We start from the raw sequence: 16383 nt of genomic DNA on the forward strand, positions 1-16383 counted from the left end.
TTGTAGAAACGTGGAGAACAATCATTTTCATAGCATTGAGTACCTCATACAAATCACTGTACCGTTACAGTATGAACCTAACAGAACTAGTCTAGAGCCAAGTTAAGGGATTTGTCATGAGAAATAGAGCGTTAAGCTGCCAGGCGTACTGGAACTAATGTATGCAGCTTTTCACATACCACTACTGAACACTGGGAGGATACAGAATGGCACGTCGTAAAAGCAGAAAAAATGCAGCGTCTTGGGTGGCTTCATGGTTTCTATTGTTGTTTGACTCATTATCAATGTAGCAGATGACAGTTCCATAGCTGAAATGTATTTCTCATATTTTGATTAGCAAGGAGCCAAGAGATTACCAGACGACTGATTGTAATTAATAACTTCAATGGCTTCATTATTCAACAGTACAGAGAAATCTCTGCAGTATGGTTTTGCATCACACACAGCTCACTCAGAACAATTACCCTGTGTTTAAGTTAAGAATTTTCATCACTGTTGTTTGTAGTTAGAAAACTATCTTATCGGAGAACAAGAGCATTTTATGCTTTCTGTCTGGTCACCTAAGAAGTGTGTGGTAGTGCTGGAGTATTGCTGAGTATTATTTCATTCTCTTTAAAAATTAAATGACATTCAAAGCTATGTTTTTTCTCTGCTCGTCTCTTTTTATGTCTTAAGTGCAATTGCTCACATCATTGCAGGTTAGCTGGACCAGCTGGCTGGCCAGTGCGCCAGTAAAACTGTTGTCCCGCATTATCGCTAAGTCTATGTGCATGTAACACAGCATAAAATGTATCCTTATGATCATACTCAGTTGTACTAGACACAGCTCGACTCCATTCCATGTGAAACAAAATCCAATGAAGTTCAAGAAAATGCAGAAGAATACATGGTGCAATCCTTATATCAGGTTTATTCTTATGATGAACACAGCATAGGTGAGGCATCTGAAGAACAGTGATGAGAACAGAGGTTACTAGCACTTCATTCACCTCTGAAAGACACTACTCTAGCCTCGCCTTCTTAGTTAAAAAAACATCTAGATGCTAAATAAATGCAACATCGCATGCAGTCACACAGTTACCAATGAATAAACACAATACAATAAGGAATAACATTAGTTCTTTTATTTTTGTTGCTGATTTATTTATCAGATCCAACTACTGTACTTACTTGTCATCATACTGACATTTTCATTGATCAAGTTATTTTGCGTTGTCGTGATTTCTGCATAAATACATTCTTACATAAAAAGACGTACTATGAAGGAGCTACCCGAATGGGACCGTCTGGATGATTTACTCAAGAGAAAGAGATTCACAAATGGAGCAATTCAGTAACGCATTGGTCTACCTCTGGCTCTTATGGAAGCTGTTATTCGGCTTGACATTGACTGATAGAGTAGTTGGATATTGTGTCACATCCTATACAAATGGCACGTTAGATCACCAAATACTGAGCTGGTTGGAGGGCCCTGCCAATAATGCGTCAGAGCGCTAGTCATCGGGGCTCAATTCGAAGTGGGGCTCATTACTGAAAATAATTCTGTTTTATGTAATGAAATTTCAGGCCGAAGACGTGTCTGGAGATGCCCCGGACAGTGTTTGGATAACAAGCTGACTGCCACTGGCCAAGCGGTCCAACGACCATGAATGGTGATCTGGGATGTCATTTCTTTTTATAGCAGGATTCCTTTGGTTGTCATCTGCGGTACCCTTACAGCTCTGTAATACGTCGACAGTATTCTGCATCGCGTTGTGTTGCCCTTCATCGCAATCCATCCTTGACATTTCAGCACGATAATCCCGTCTGCACACAGCGAGAGTTTCTACTACTTGTCTTCGTGTTTGCCCAACCCTATCTCGGCCAGCAAGATTGCCAGATCTCCCCTAGCTGAGAACATCTGGAGCATTATGGGCAGGGCCCTTCAACCAGCTGGGGATTTTGATGACCTAACGCGCCATCTCGACAGAATTTGGCACGAAATCCTTCCGCAGGGCATGTAGCAACTCTTATCAGTCAGTGCCAAGCCCAATAACTGCTAGCATAAGGGCCAGGGGTGGACTAATGTGTTACTGATTTGCTCAATTTACGGTGCTCTTTCTCTTGAATAAATCATCCAATTTTTCTGAAAATGTAATCATTTGTTGGCTAAACATGTACATTGTATACACCTATTTCCGGCCTATTCGGATAATTCCATGATGGTGCGCGGTTGTCTTTTTTTTTTTTTTAAGGGTGTATTCTCATTCAGTGGTCTTTATTTTGCATTGGATGTTGTTTTTAGGGTGATCCAGTTACTATGGCAATTAACTATTGTTGAGTAACATTGAGTTTTAGGTTATGGACCGGTTATTCAATCACAGTGGTCTTTTGGAGAAAGGCGCTGCTCCAGAGGATGTAAGACAGCAATTAGGTTTACCTTACTGAAGTGGTGATGAGCTCCATGACTTTGGCGGTCACAGTGATGATGATCCTACAGTAAATCCAAATAAATTACATGGTTACACCAGTTCTGAAAACAATTCTCAGCAGAAGATAAAACAGAAACAATAGAGGTATCACATATTTGTAGAAGTACGTCACAAAGGGTTGAGAGTAAATGTGTTTCTTGTTATGTAACACAAGTGGAATGCCAAAAACGATTGCTGCAAGTGTCCTGGATGATACGGGTATATATTATTAGTACTCGCACAATGTTGTACATGTGCAATATACACAAATTGTCTTGCAAATCCGAAGATGAGTGATTTACACAGCTTGTCTTGTTGAAAATGCTTCTAAATATTTTGCTTGGTTTGTGTGATTTTTTCCTTCTACCTAAGTTGCCTTTTAATAAGGCAAACATAATCTGAAACTAAGCGAAATTTGTAGTCGACATTTATCTCTGCATTCATCCAAAGAGTTTACCAGAAGTCTGCAGCGCAGCAAACTACTACATGCTTAATATCAGATACACTCTGTATGAGCTTTGTTGCATCTGTGAAACGGATTAGTTCACTAAATTCCCACTAGATGTGCACAAAAACAATGTTACATTTCATGTTGCAGATATGCAGTATTATGCTCTTAGGGGTTAAATTAATTATGCCGCCAAGGGACCGTACACCTTAGTATTTGACATAAATTTCAATTATACAGATGGACAGGCAAACACAAGTGGCAAAAAACATATTTTTTATGTGGTATAGCTACAAATTAATAATTTTAGAATTTTGCCTTTACTTATACCATAAAACCTTGCTTCTTGTTAAATTTCATGATTGCTGGTCAACGGAAAGTACCTTACACTTTTTGTGAGTTTGCGAGTATCAAAATATGTGACATAAATGGTTGTATCATTTCATTTCATTGACTTAGAAGCTTAAATTTTTCACTTGGCCAGGGGAATGTAGACCTTAGTATGTGAGATAAATTGCAACTTGATATCTCTACCCATCCCTGAGGAGAAGGGGACGGACAGATAGACAGACAGACATACGGTCAACAAAGTAATCGTACAAAGGTTCCGTTTTTGCCGATTGAGGTACGAAACCCTAAAAATCATCCGCTGTGGGTTATGTACTACCTCTTGTTTCACGGTGATCGTTTTGCTCCTGCACTGACTCCACATTAGTTCACCAGGTACTCCAGTCTCCAGAACGCGATGCTGCGTGGTGGTTCGGATGTTCTTTGCAGTGGACATGCAACAGATTGTTACCGAACTGTTAACAAAAGGATCTTTTCCCACTTATTGCCCTTCTCTTATCACTTGTTCACCTTTTAACATACGGTATTTTCTTTAGTGTATATCGGTTTTGATACCTTAGGAGAGAATAAAAAGAGACGTATGGAAATTGACCGTTATAACAGTGCCATTCTCCAGATGTATATTTCAGAAAATTCTTTGTCAGATTTAAGGTCTGCGTTTGACGCTAGCAGTCTTCTTCCGTAGAGGATCAGCTATGCCAGCCTGCTTCTTATACCCTCCTTCGTTCATACATAATTCGTTATTTTGCTTCAATGTAGTATGTTGCCACCACCCCAGTGTCTTCACCACCACCACCATCATCATCATCATCATCATGTCATCACATCACCGGCACCACCACCAGCATCATCATCATCATCATCATCATCATCGTCGTCAGCCATTTGACATCCACTCCTGAATAAAGGTCACCTCTAGACTTTTTCCTGAATTATGACTTTCATCTATGAGCATCCATGTTTCTGTGACATCTTTCTTCCATTAATTATTATCCCTTAGAATCCAACAAAGAAATTCTGTGCTCCGTCTACCATTCATTCGCCCTTCAACATGTCCCGCCTACCTCCTTTTCATTGCCATTACAGTCATTACTACTGTCTACATCCCTTGGATAGGATCAAGAGCCCACACCTCCATTCATTTGCAGTGGTGTTATTTCTGTGATGGCAGAATCTATGTGTAATATTATACACTATATAGGAGGGAACAAGGAGCAACACTGAGAATTTGGGTAGCACTAAGAGGTGTGCTTGGATAGCTTCATGGCAAGGTGACCACTTGCGCAAGCAGGAAATGCAAGTTCTAATCCTGATCCTGACATAAGTTTTCAATTTTCCCTCCAGATGGATAAATCTTATGATGTAATGCGTGGATAATCATCTTGCAACATAAGTATAAATGTAGAGTCGTCGGTTCGTCAGATTAGGACGTGTCTTAGTCGCGTGATGGCACCGTACAGGCCATTTGTAAGGTGATTTTGCGTTTCATAAATGTTTTGTTCTTATGAAATAGAGTTGTTCTTATTACAGCATCACATGAAATGCCAAATGGAAAATTTAAAAGAGGGCTTTGTGACTCTTTCGAAAATGAATCGACCAAGCCTGCAGCAAATAACAATTTTATTGCCAGACCGTCATCTGGCCAGCACCCATCATTAGTGCTTGTGTTTGAGTATGCTGCATATAATGTAAAAATGATTACAGCTCAGTGGCACATATCATCAGTGCAAAGAAACATAGAAGACAAATACAAAAACAGGTAATTGTGACTCAGATCGTGCAACATCGTATCCTTTTGCATATACGCTCAACATGATATGTGCTACGTACCAGACTGATGTTGATAGTGCACCAAATTCCAGTCGTTAGCCTGTCACACAATCGCCGAACAACGAGATTGCTGAAACTTAGGCACACTATGTGCACTGACGTAGCATAGTGCAGAAAACACATACAGGATGGTCAGAAACAGTCCGAAAAGCTTGTACGGTTGTTACAGGGGAGATTGTGCTGAGTCGATACGTTGCGACTTTTCCGAGTAATTTAGTATTGAAGTTAGCTAATCATGTCGTCAGGCGTGCAGATTCAAGCAGCCTCCAGAGGTGGTTCATCGTTTGCTGTCCTCAATCCGAACAGACGAAGCTCTTGCCCACCTAGTTCAAATTTATCATTTCCGAGAAAGGCACATTGTAACTAATAATGAGCCTTTCAACAAGTGGTAACCCACGGATCCACAGATGTCTGTGTATTACCACATTTTACGTGTGCAAGTGGCTGAATTTGCGTGCGCAAGGACCTGACTGGCTAACTTCAGTCTTCTCTGTACATGTATAGAAAGGGAGTGTCCCGAATGATTGGCTCACTCACCGACTCATCATTGCCCAGCCCAAACCACTGAGGATAGAAACTTGAAATTTGCAGTGTGTGGTGTTCTTATACTGTAGGTGTCTTTGAAGAAGGAGTTTTCGATATTCCATCCCTAAGGGGGTGAAATAGGGGATGGAAGGCTTTGTGAAAATATGTCGCTATTAAGGCAATTTTGAAGCTATAACTACGAAAATTGGTGTTTCGTTTCTTGGTCATAAATAAAAGAAGCAGATATTTCGTCATTTTTGGAAATTCAGCCCCTAAGAGGTGAAATAAGGAATGAAAAGTTTTCTTGAAAACTTGTTGCTATTAAGGCAGTTTTGAAACTAGTTCTACAAAAACTGATATTTAGCTTTTCGGTCAGAAATGAAAAATACATGCTTCAGCATTTTTGGAAACGCAGCCACTAAGATATTGAATAGGGGATGACAAGTTTCATAAAAGTTTTTCATTATGAAAGCATTTTATAGCTAAATCTGTGGTAATTTGATTTGGTACATCGGTTAGAAACACAAAAATACTTGTTTCAATATTTTTGGAAATTCAGCCTATCAGGCGGTGAAATAGAGGATGAAAGGTGTTTTGAAAAAATGTCACTATTAAAGAATATAAATATAAAATAGAAATATAAAATATTTATAATATTTTATATATTTTATTTATATATTTTATTTTTTATATATTTTTTATTTTTATATATTTATATATTTTATATATTATAAAAAAATAAAAATAAAATATTATAAAATAGAACTACGAAAATTGATGTTTCACTATCGGCCAGTAGTAAAAAAATATATGTCTTCTATTATTTCTGGAAATTCAATCCCTAAGGAGGTGTAATAAGGGACGACAAATTTTATAAAAACCCATGACTTTTGTATTTATCTTTTCTGTTAAAAACAAAAAATACGTTTTTCATTGTTTTTCAAAGTTCAACCTCTAAGGGAGAAAATAGAGGATGAAATTTTTTATGGAATTATTTCATTATGAAAGTATTTATTTTACCCCCTTAGGAGTTGAAATTCCAAAAACATTAAAATACGATTTTTTTTAAATTTTTAACCGAGAAGTCAAATACAAATTTTCGTAGATGTAGCTTCAAAAATGCTTTCATAATGAAACATTTCCATAGCAACTTTCATCCCTTATTTCACTCCATTGGGATTGAATTTCCTGAAACACTGAAACGTCCGTTATTTTATTTCCAACCGAGAACCCAAATACGAATTTGCATACATTTGGGTTTAGAAATACTGACGTCATGAAATATTTTCATAGCACTCTCCATCCCCTTAGAGACTGGATTTCCAAAAAGACAGCGTGTAGATTTTTTCACGAGCAATGGGCATAACAACAGACAGATTCGATTAAATAAAAAAAAATTCGGAGCAGTTCACGCGAGCGAAGCAGCGGACGTAACTCGGAAACGGCGAAACTTATCAAATTTTTTTCTGAACAATTATTTCTTAGCACAACAATCCCCTGCAGGACCCTTACAAACTTTTCAGACTGTTTTTGACCACTCTGTATGTGCCACTGAAACAATGTGCGAGCTAAGTGGGTAAATCACACAACCAGTTAACAACTTTAGTGACCACTACAGTCTTTCATGCACTACACACCGGATGCCTCAATTACATTTCAAAGTGCCACCGTCAGGTAGTCTCAATCAGCAGACATATTTAATCAACATACACTGATGTACCCAAACATTATGCTTACCGGCCCAAACATTATGCTTACCGTCGTCGTTGCATTACCTTTGAAACGCAATACAGCGGCGACTTCGCGTGGCATGGATTCTGTAAGTTCTTTGCAGATTTCCGAAGTTATGTGGCACAAGGTGTGTACGCGTAGGTCACGCAATCCCAATAAATTACGAGCCGGAGATTTGTGGATGCGGAACTGGTGCCAGGTAGCGTCCCAGGTATGTTCCATCAGGTGTACTTGGTGGCCAAGACATCAGCGTGAGTTCGTTATCACTGTAGCACGATCCTGGCATTGTGACACGGAGATTGGTCGTGCTGGAAGATGCCATAGCAATTGGGGGAAATGTCAAGCTTGAAGGGATGCCGGTAGTCAACAGTTCCGTTCACACGTCCGCGACCGTCACGGTGCCCTTGATTACTACCACACGCCCCATGGAAGTTCAAGTGAATGTTCCCCATAGCATAATAATGCCTCCAACTTTCCACGTCCGATCCACGGTGCATGTTTCGAGCAGATATTCGCTTGGATGACGGCGTATCCAGACACGACTAACGACCCGGTTCAACACGAAATAGGATTCACCTGGCCAGACGAAACGTTTCCGCTGATCCACGGTCCAATCTCGATGGTCCCGTGCCCACTCTAATCGTAATTGGCGACATCGTTTGGTTAACATGAGAACACGTAGAGCTCGTCAGCTTTTGGAGCGCCACGGTCAGGAATGTGCGCTGAACGCTGTGCTCCTAACACTTGCAACAGCATTGTACAGTTGTCGTCAGATCTGCCACAGATCGTCACCTATTCTGCTGTACAGAGTAGGTAATCCGCCGATGTACACGTTCTGTGACGAGGCGTAGACGTCCAACACCTCGTCGCCTATTCGTGGTTTAAACTATTGTCCAACCAATTTCCACAAATGCTCACGATAGTAGGACGAGAACAATCAGCGTCTCCGGTTCCGATGTACTCATTCCCAGGCCCAGGGTCATTACAATCGGCTCTTTGTCAAAGTTGCTTATGTTAGTGGATTTCCCCATTTCATCTACATCGACATCTGCATGATCATTCTGCAGCTGACAATTAAGTGCCTGGCAGAGGGTTCACCGAACCACTTTTAAGCTACTTCTCTATGGTTTCACTTTCGAACAGTGAGTGGGAAAAACGAATACTTAAATCTTTCCGTGCGAGCTATTATGATGAGCATTTCTCCCTATATAGGTGGACACCAACAAAATCTTTTCACATTCTGAGGAGGAAGTCGCTGATTGAAATACCATTAGAAGGTTGGGCTTCAGCGAAAAACGCCTTCGTTTTAATGACTGCCACCCCATTTTATGTATCAAATCTGTGGGACTTTCTCCCCTGTTCCGCGATAGTTCAAAATGAGCTGCCCTTCTTTGAGCTCTTTCGATATCCTCCGTCAATCCTATATGATGCGAACCCCACACCGTACAGCGATACTTCAGAAGAGGGCGGACAAGCGTAGTGTAAGAGTTCTGCCAATATGGTTTGCTTTCCCCACTAGATTATCTATACGATGGTTCTGATTTAAATTATTCGTAATTGTAATCCCTAAGCATTTAGTAGAGTTTACAGCCTTTAGATTTGCGTGATTTATCAAAAAAATGTTCAAATGTGTGTGAAATCTTATGGGACTTAACTGCTAACGTCATCAGTCCCTAAGCTTACACACTACTTAACCTAAATTATCCTAAGGACAAACACACACACACTCGTGCCCGAGGGAGGACTCGAACCTCCGCCGGGACCAGCCCGTGATTTATCGTGAAACTGAAATCAAGCGGATTCTTTTTAGTGTTCAGATGGATGACTTCACACCTCTCATGATTTAGAGTCAACTGCCACGTTTTGCACCATACATATACCTTGTCTAAATCATTTTGCAATTCGTTTTGATCATCTGATGACTTTACATGACGGCAAATGACAGCATCATCAGCAAAACATCTAAGAGGGCTGCTCAGAATGTCTCCTAAATCCTTTATGTAGATCAGGAACAACAAAGGACCTATAACACATCCTTGGGGAACGCCGGATATTACATGTTTTAATCGATGATTTTCCGTCAGCTTTTACGAACGGTGACGTTTCTGACAGCAAATCACGAATCCAGTCACACCATTGAAACGATACTCCATAGGCACACAATTTAATTAGAAATCGCTTGTGAGGAACGATGTCAAAAGATTTCTGTAAATCTAAAAATGTAGAATCAAGAACAGCCCGTTTGGTAGCTAGAATAATTAGTCGTCTGTGCTCAACTTATACACTGCACTTTTCTACCACGTTACGGTCATCGGCGATCACATGGCGCTCAGTAGGGTCCTGATTGTGCACACTCTGTTTGACTCTGCAGCTAGCAACCGTGATGAACAGTGAGTTCAACATTCATGCTAGAGTACAACCATGTCCCACCAACGAGTACGTACTCCTGTTGAACAGCTTCAGCTATTTGAGTGGGGTCGCATTGTGGAGCTGCTGGACACTGGATAGGCGTATCGATGGATTGTTGCACATGTTGGGCACAGTAGTCGGTGGTACGAGAGGCTTTCAACAATGGTCTGTGAAACATTCCCACACCCACAGAACAAGATCTCAACTTCCGCGTAGAACAGACTCACGACAAAATTGACGCATTGTGCGAGCAACGGTGGCCGATCGAACATCGACCAGGGATGAAATGCGGGCACATGTAACACCTGTTGTCTCATCAGGGACCGTTGGGAACCGTCTGCTTTGCAACAGGATTAATATCACGCGTGCATCTGGCCAGGCTACGTCTGATACCAAGACACCAATAAGCATGGCTATTCTAGTATCTTTAAAGCGTTCACTGAACCTTCGAATGGCGCTCTGTTCTCTTCAGTGATGAAAGTAGCTTCTGTCTTTATGCGACTGGTGGACCTGCACGTGTATGGCGCAGATCTGGCGAGCTGCCTGTCCCAGAGTGAATTCGTCCACGATATGCTGACCCACATGTCCATCCAGGTTTCATGGTGAAGGGGGCCATCAGTTATAACTGGCGGTCGCGTTTGGCATTTCTGTAGGATAAAGTAACAATTGCCCGCTACACTGCACTGGCTTTTATCCCCTTGGTACAGCTATTTCTGCAACAGGAAGGTGGTGTGCTTTTTCAGCAGCACAATGCACGTCTACCTATGGGTGCTGCGATGAAACGTGTTCTTCATGTACAACGTTTGCCCTGGCCAGCAAGATCAACAAATCTCTCGCCAATTGAATACGTATGGGACACGATGAAGTGGGAACTTACTCGTTCTCCAGAGCCTGCAAGAACCATTACCGAATTTCAGCAAAAGACTCAAGACGCTTGGGGCAATCCATCGCAGCGTGTCATTCGCCACCTTTATGATCGTTTGCACACAAGAAAACATACCTGTGTTGGCGCCAGAGGAGGGTACACTGCGTTTTGATGCACACATTACTGTGACATGTTTTTTTCATTTGGTCTGAATTTGTTATCATACGAGCGTTGTCCATAAAGTGAGTTCCGATCGGTAGCTAAATGGAAACCACAGTGAAAATCAGAAACATTTTATTTGCAAGAGTTAGCTACACTTTCCAGATACTTCTCTACATAGTCGCCGCTCCGACTTAGACACCTGTCGGAGCGTTATACCAAATTTCCAACACCATCGTCATAGAAGGCAGCCGTCTGTGCTTTCCGATAATTCTGTACGCTGGTCTATAGCGCGTAGCCTGCGCCCGAGTGTTGTCTTCGTATCCAGCGTTTCATGTGAACAGAGATGATACTCAGGACGGGCCAATTAGGGCTGTGTTGTGAGTGATCGAACACTTCCCATCGAAAAGGCTGCAGGAGTGTCTTCACTGCCCCTGTAGAGTGCGGCTGAGAATTGCCATGAAGAAGGAAGTGCGTGGCAGTTGTGTTGGGTGGGCTGCATTCATTAAGGCGAAGCCTCTCAGCGGGCCCTCCTACTTGGCGGGAGACATCGTTGTTCTAGGCACCTTTACTCACTCACAGTGTGCTCACAACTGAAAAGAACGTCTTCATGCGATCGACAGTCCTACTAGAGACTCTATCCAACACATCTGTGCAAAGCTTCATCGGATTTCACTGTGGTGTCCATTTCGCGACAGATCGGAACTTACTTTCTGGACAACCCTCGTATAGTCCTACAATGATGGACTACCCGTCACCTCACTTGTCAATAAAATGACCTTGTTCCTCAAGCTGTTGCTTTTTTTTGCGGCATTGTATGTGTAAAGCAGAGAACTGTGTCACTTATTGCGTAAAGGATTTATGTGACGTTGCGATCATATTCAGCAATTATAACAAAACTCTCATCTTGACCACAAATAATATTTACTTTATTTCTTTCATCCCTACGCGTTTGGGCATTAAGCCATTTTCGAAGGAACAAAATACTTTTGATAGAAAGTATTGCGTACAACTTAGTGGTATTAAGCATGAGTGCAAATACGATTGAGTTGGACACGATACTTTGTATCAAAAGGATTTTGTTCCTCTGAAAATGCCGTAATTCCGAAACTCGTAAGAATGGTAGAAACAAAGTAAATAATTGTGGTCAAGACGAGGGTTGTATTGTAAACAAGAAGCGCTGTGTTTCGTGATTCGCTGCTTATCATTGTTTCTTCAGGCAATGCTAAAGGCAGATGGATTCAAACACTGTTACATGTTCAGGAATTCTTTAGCGGGAATAGTTATTGGAGGGGGCAGAAGAATTAATGCTCTATTAAAAGTCATTGTGGTAAGACGGAGCCGTAAGAAACGTCCTGTCTCCTTTCTTATTCGGACTATAAGAAAATATATTGACGTTGGTTTGAGTGCTTATTCTCGCGTTATAAATACCCGTCGGCGTTGAGAGTTTTGCCTACCCCAACAGGCGCGCATCTTCTCGAAGCGGCAGCTAGCAGCGGAGCTTATGAAGTTGAAAAAAACCTGATGAAAATGGAAAATGTTAAAGCATCAGGCACCTCCGATATTTATCAAACTATTTACAGAAGTTCATCGCATAACGGGCATCAAATGATTACACTTTCATTCTCTTGTATCGCACAGCCAGCAGTCGTAATTTAGGAACTGATTGCGGTTGTAGAAGATAACATGGACAACACACCCAGCCTGGCGATAGCTCCTACACTATCGAAAAGTAGTCGAAAGCCGATCTTCACGTGATTTACATGTCACGCTGTGTACAACATGAGACGTGGGAGGTTCCGCTCGTCCAGCGCTGTTTGTAAGGCCAGGCAGCAGAGTCAGCTACAGTTACTCTGGTTACGGATTATCCCTAGGACTAAAGAGTGACCGTTGTGCATCGCACTGCACCCTTGAGTGCCTCATGGACTCTGCTTACGAACAAACTTACTCTCTTCTCAATCACCGCCGAATTCTATATGCGATTGTGCTGCGCACTGTGGTGAGCAAGCAATAAATATTGGTTGAAATGGAAAACAGTGCATTTGGAGCTGATATCCATCATCATCAACAGTATGAAATTTGATCTCTATGGGCGCGAATACACTCTTGTATTGCTTGTGGGTTGGAAGAAAAGTCATCTTAAGGAATTTCTTGTCACAGCCGCCCTCAACACGGATTGCTGAGAGCACGACAGTGGCAGCGAAAAGGTTTAACTGTGGAACAGACAGAAAACACACGGGAAGGCCTGAAGCATTACATGAGCAGACCCACGTAATTCTACGTAAATTTAATGTCGCAAAAACCATGGAAAGCATAAAAATGTGCACTTATCTGTTTATTTCTGTAAATAACTTCCAATCTAAATAACTCATGTCAATTCATTTTGTGAAATGTAGTTATTATTTCATAAGTAATGTTTCAAAGATATCGCGGCATTGCAATACTTTTTTTGTTTTAGAAAGTAAATGAAGAGCGTTACTCCTCGGATCTCTCTCTCTTGTCTGTTAACTTTCGTACTGATAGGACGCACTACAGCTGCGTCCCTTACGTGTCAGTAACTAATCATTATTTTGAGTAGACAAATCTGATGTAAGCGTCATGTATTAGCTATAGAATCATTCGTGGTTAAACTAATGTAAATTATTTAAGACTCACGAGTTCTCAGTTTAACAAAAACGGTTCAAATGGCTCTGAGCGCTATGGGTCTTAACTTCTTAGGTCATCAGTCCCCTAGAACTTAGAACTACTTAAACCTAACTAACCTAAGGACATCACACACATCCGTGCCTGAGGCAGGATTCGAACCTGCGACCGTAGCAGTCGCGCGGTTCCAGACTGAAGCGCCTAGAACCGCTCGGCCACTCCGGCCGGCTCAGTTTAACAGTTCTGCTGATAGATATAAGATACGATGCGTGTTTTTTAACTAAGTACCGTTTTGAAATTAAGAAAAGACGTGCTAAGATATCTTAATAATTTTATTTTTACGTGAAAGTCTGTACCTTAATCTACTTTTCTATATAATTTCCGTCAATATTGAGGCACTTGTCATAACGTTGTACCGGTTTTTGAATACCCTTCTCATAGAAATCTGCCGCCTGACTTGTTAACCACTGCATCACCACTGTTTTGACTTCGTCATCGTCTTGAAGACGCTGACCGCCCAGGTGTTTCTTTAAGTGCAGGAACAGATGGTAGGTAGTCACTGGGCGCTAGATCGGGGCTGTACGGAGGATGATGTAAAGTTTTCCATCGAAAAGGTGTGATGGGATCGTTGGTCTGATTCGCCACATACGGATGGGCATTGACTTGCAGCAAAACGATGCCCTTGCTCAACGGTGTCCGGACATTTGCCACGCCGGACATTTGCCACGGTTTTACCCGCTCCGAAGGGTTCTGTCCCTTGTCTGCCCCCCCCCTCCCCCTCCTCCTCCCCCTCCTCCTCCTCCTCCTCCTCCTCCTCACCCACCCGCCCAGTTTGCTTTCGAAGTTCCTAACGCGACCATCAGTATGGAAGTTATTACAACGAACAAGGGCAGGCCTCCTGCTCATTACAAAGGTTACGCGTATCTTAAACAGAGGGAATCTAAAGAAGGTGTTGTTACAAGGATGTGTTTACCCCGAAAAGCGGATCATTCCAAGGGAAAGCTGCTTTCGAGGAACGGAGAAGTGTTGAACATATTAGAACATCTCTGTGGACCACCTGACGATGCAGCTCTGAAAGTGAGAAAGCAAGTGGAAAGAGCGAAGAGAAGGTCTCGAGAAGAAACTACACAGTTATCGGAGATATACGCGGATGAAATGGGAAATCTACATAATAAAGTTTATGACTTTGTTACAGTGATGCCTAATTCAGAATCTATGAAGAGAACCATGCGTCGTCGATGGAGTCAAGAGTGGGGCAACCAACAAGAGCCTAAGAACTCTTATGAAATTGATCTTCATGAAGATCTATTAAAAATGGGAGATGGCAATAGTTTTCTTCTGGAAGACGATAAATTAGAGGTGAGAATAATGATTTTTAGTGAAAGCAAAGGAAAAGAAAGTATAAAAACATGTTCCCATTTTTTATGGATGGAACATTTAAGAGATGCAGCAAGCAGTTTGCACAGATCTACACCATACACGTAGACTTAGGAGGCCCGATTAAAGAAACAAACATTCTTCCTACTGTATTTCCACTGCTCCCTAATAAGAAGAAAGACACATATGTTCGTCTGTTTCGTCTGATAAAACAGGCAGTCTCTGAGTGGTGTCTTAAACAAGTAAAGATGGACTTTGAGGCAGCTGCGATATCGGCCATTCGTCAAGTTTTTCCCACAACTGAAATAAATGGATTCTATTGCCATATGAAGAAGAGTTTATGGATAAGAACTCGAGTTCTCGGTCTAACTGAGGAGTACCGCTAGAACGAGGATTTAAGACTTCACGTCAGCATGTGTGCAGCGCTGGCAGCTGTAAAACCGGAGGACGTAAGCAATGGATGAATTGAAATTCATGCAGAAGCTCCTGATAACGGAAGGTTCTCTCAATTTTTTGACTACTTTGTGGATAACTGGCTAGAGAATGAGGATATCGCAATAGAAATGTGGGACTGTTATGGAAAAAGGCACCGAACGACGAATGCTGTTGAAGGGTGGCACAACAAAATAAATAGTATTATTGGAAACCCTCACCCTAAAATCAACTATTTGGTGGAGTGCTTGAAAAAGGAAGCAGAGTTCACAAACTGCATGTACATGAAATAGGAAATGAATCTTGAAGGTAAGAAGAGGAACAAGAAGTACTTGAACCTGGACGACAGGATAGAGACAATCATAAAGAATTATGAAGAGACTGGCAACATTAGGCCTTGCTTGAAAGCCATTGTCCATATTCAGAAACTGGACTAAAATACGTTAAAAATAATGTATTAAAAACTATGAAGACCACCGAGTCCTGGCAGGTTACTGACATAAAATTATTAAAACATTGAAGCAGCATTATCGGAGCTAATATTAAGTTGTAATTGTAAATAGAGTGTACATTAGTTCAGCGTGTTTAGGCTGATTTTACACACGCCAGAATGGTAGATGGTCATTTATCATTTTACGGTCCAAAGCCTGTGCAAAGTGTGATGCGAATCAGCCTTTAATGTAAAAATTAAAAAGTGTTTCAAGCCTCACAAAAGTATCCCTATTGTTGTCACGTTAAGATAACTTTTTTCTGCCTTCCAATATTATGGCCATACTATTAAATAATTGTGAGTTCTAAAATAATTTTCTGAAGCTCCAGAATCGCAACTATCACCTAAAATATCATGGTTTGTTAAACTGATAGTATACGCTTTCGTAAAAGAAAATGGGAACTGAACCTTTGAATTGCACCTAAAATTGACATCCCAAAACTGATCTGATGCTAAGGTAGACAATTTTGGCACCTCAAATATTTTTTGTTTAAGTTTAGCTGCAAACATTTATAGTAGATGTAAATCTACTTAAGTACATTTAGATATAGTCCTTTAAAAATTAAAATTTCTTACTAAATTGTTGATTAGCTTTAAACAGGTCAGTAAAAGCAAGGAGCTTACTACTGAAAATTAATTGTTACTAAAGAACATCAGAAACAAATGTATTAGACCT

This window comes from Schistocerca serialis, chromosome 2, assembly GCF_023864345.2.
Source record: "Schistocerca serialis cubense isolate TAMUIC-IGC-003099 chromosome 2, iqSchSeri2.2, whole genome shotgun sequence".
Classification (NCBI taxonomy): Eukaryota; Metazoa; Arthropoda; class Insecta; order Orthoptera; family Acrididae; genus Schistocerca; species Schistocerca serialis.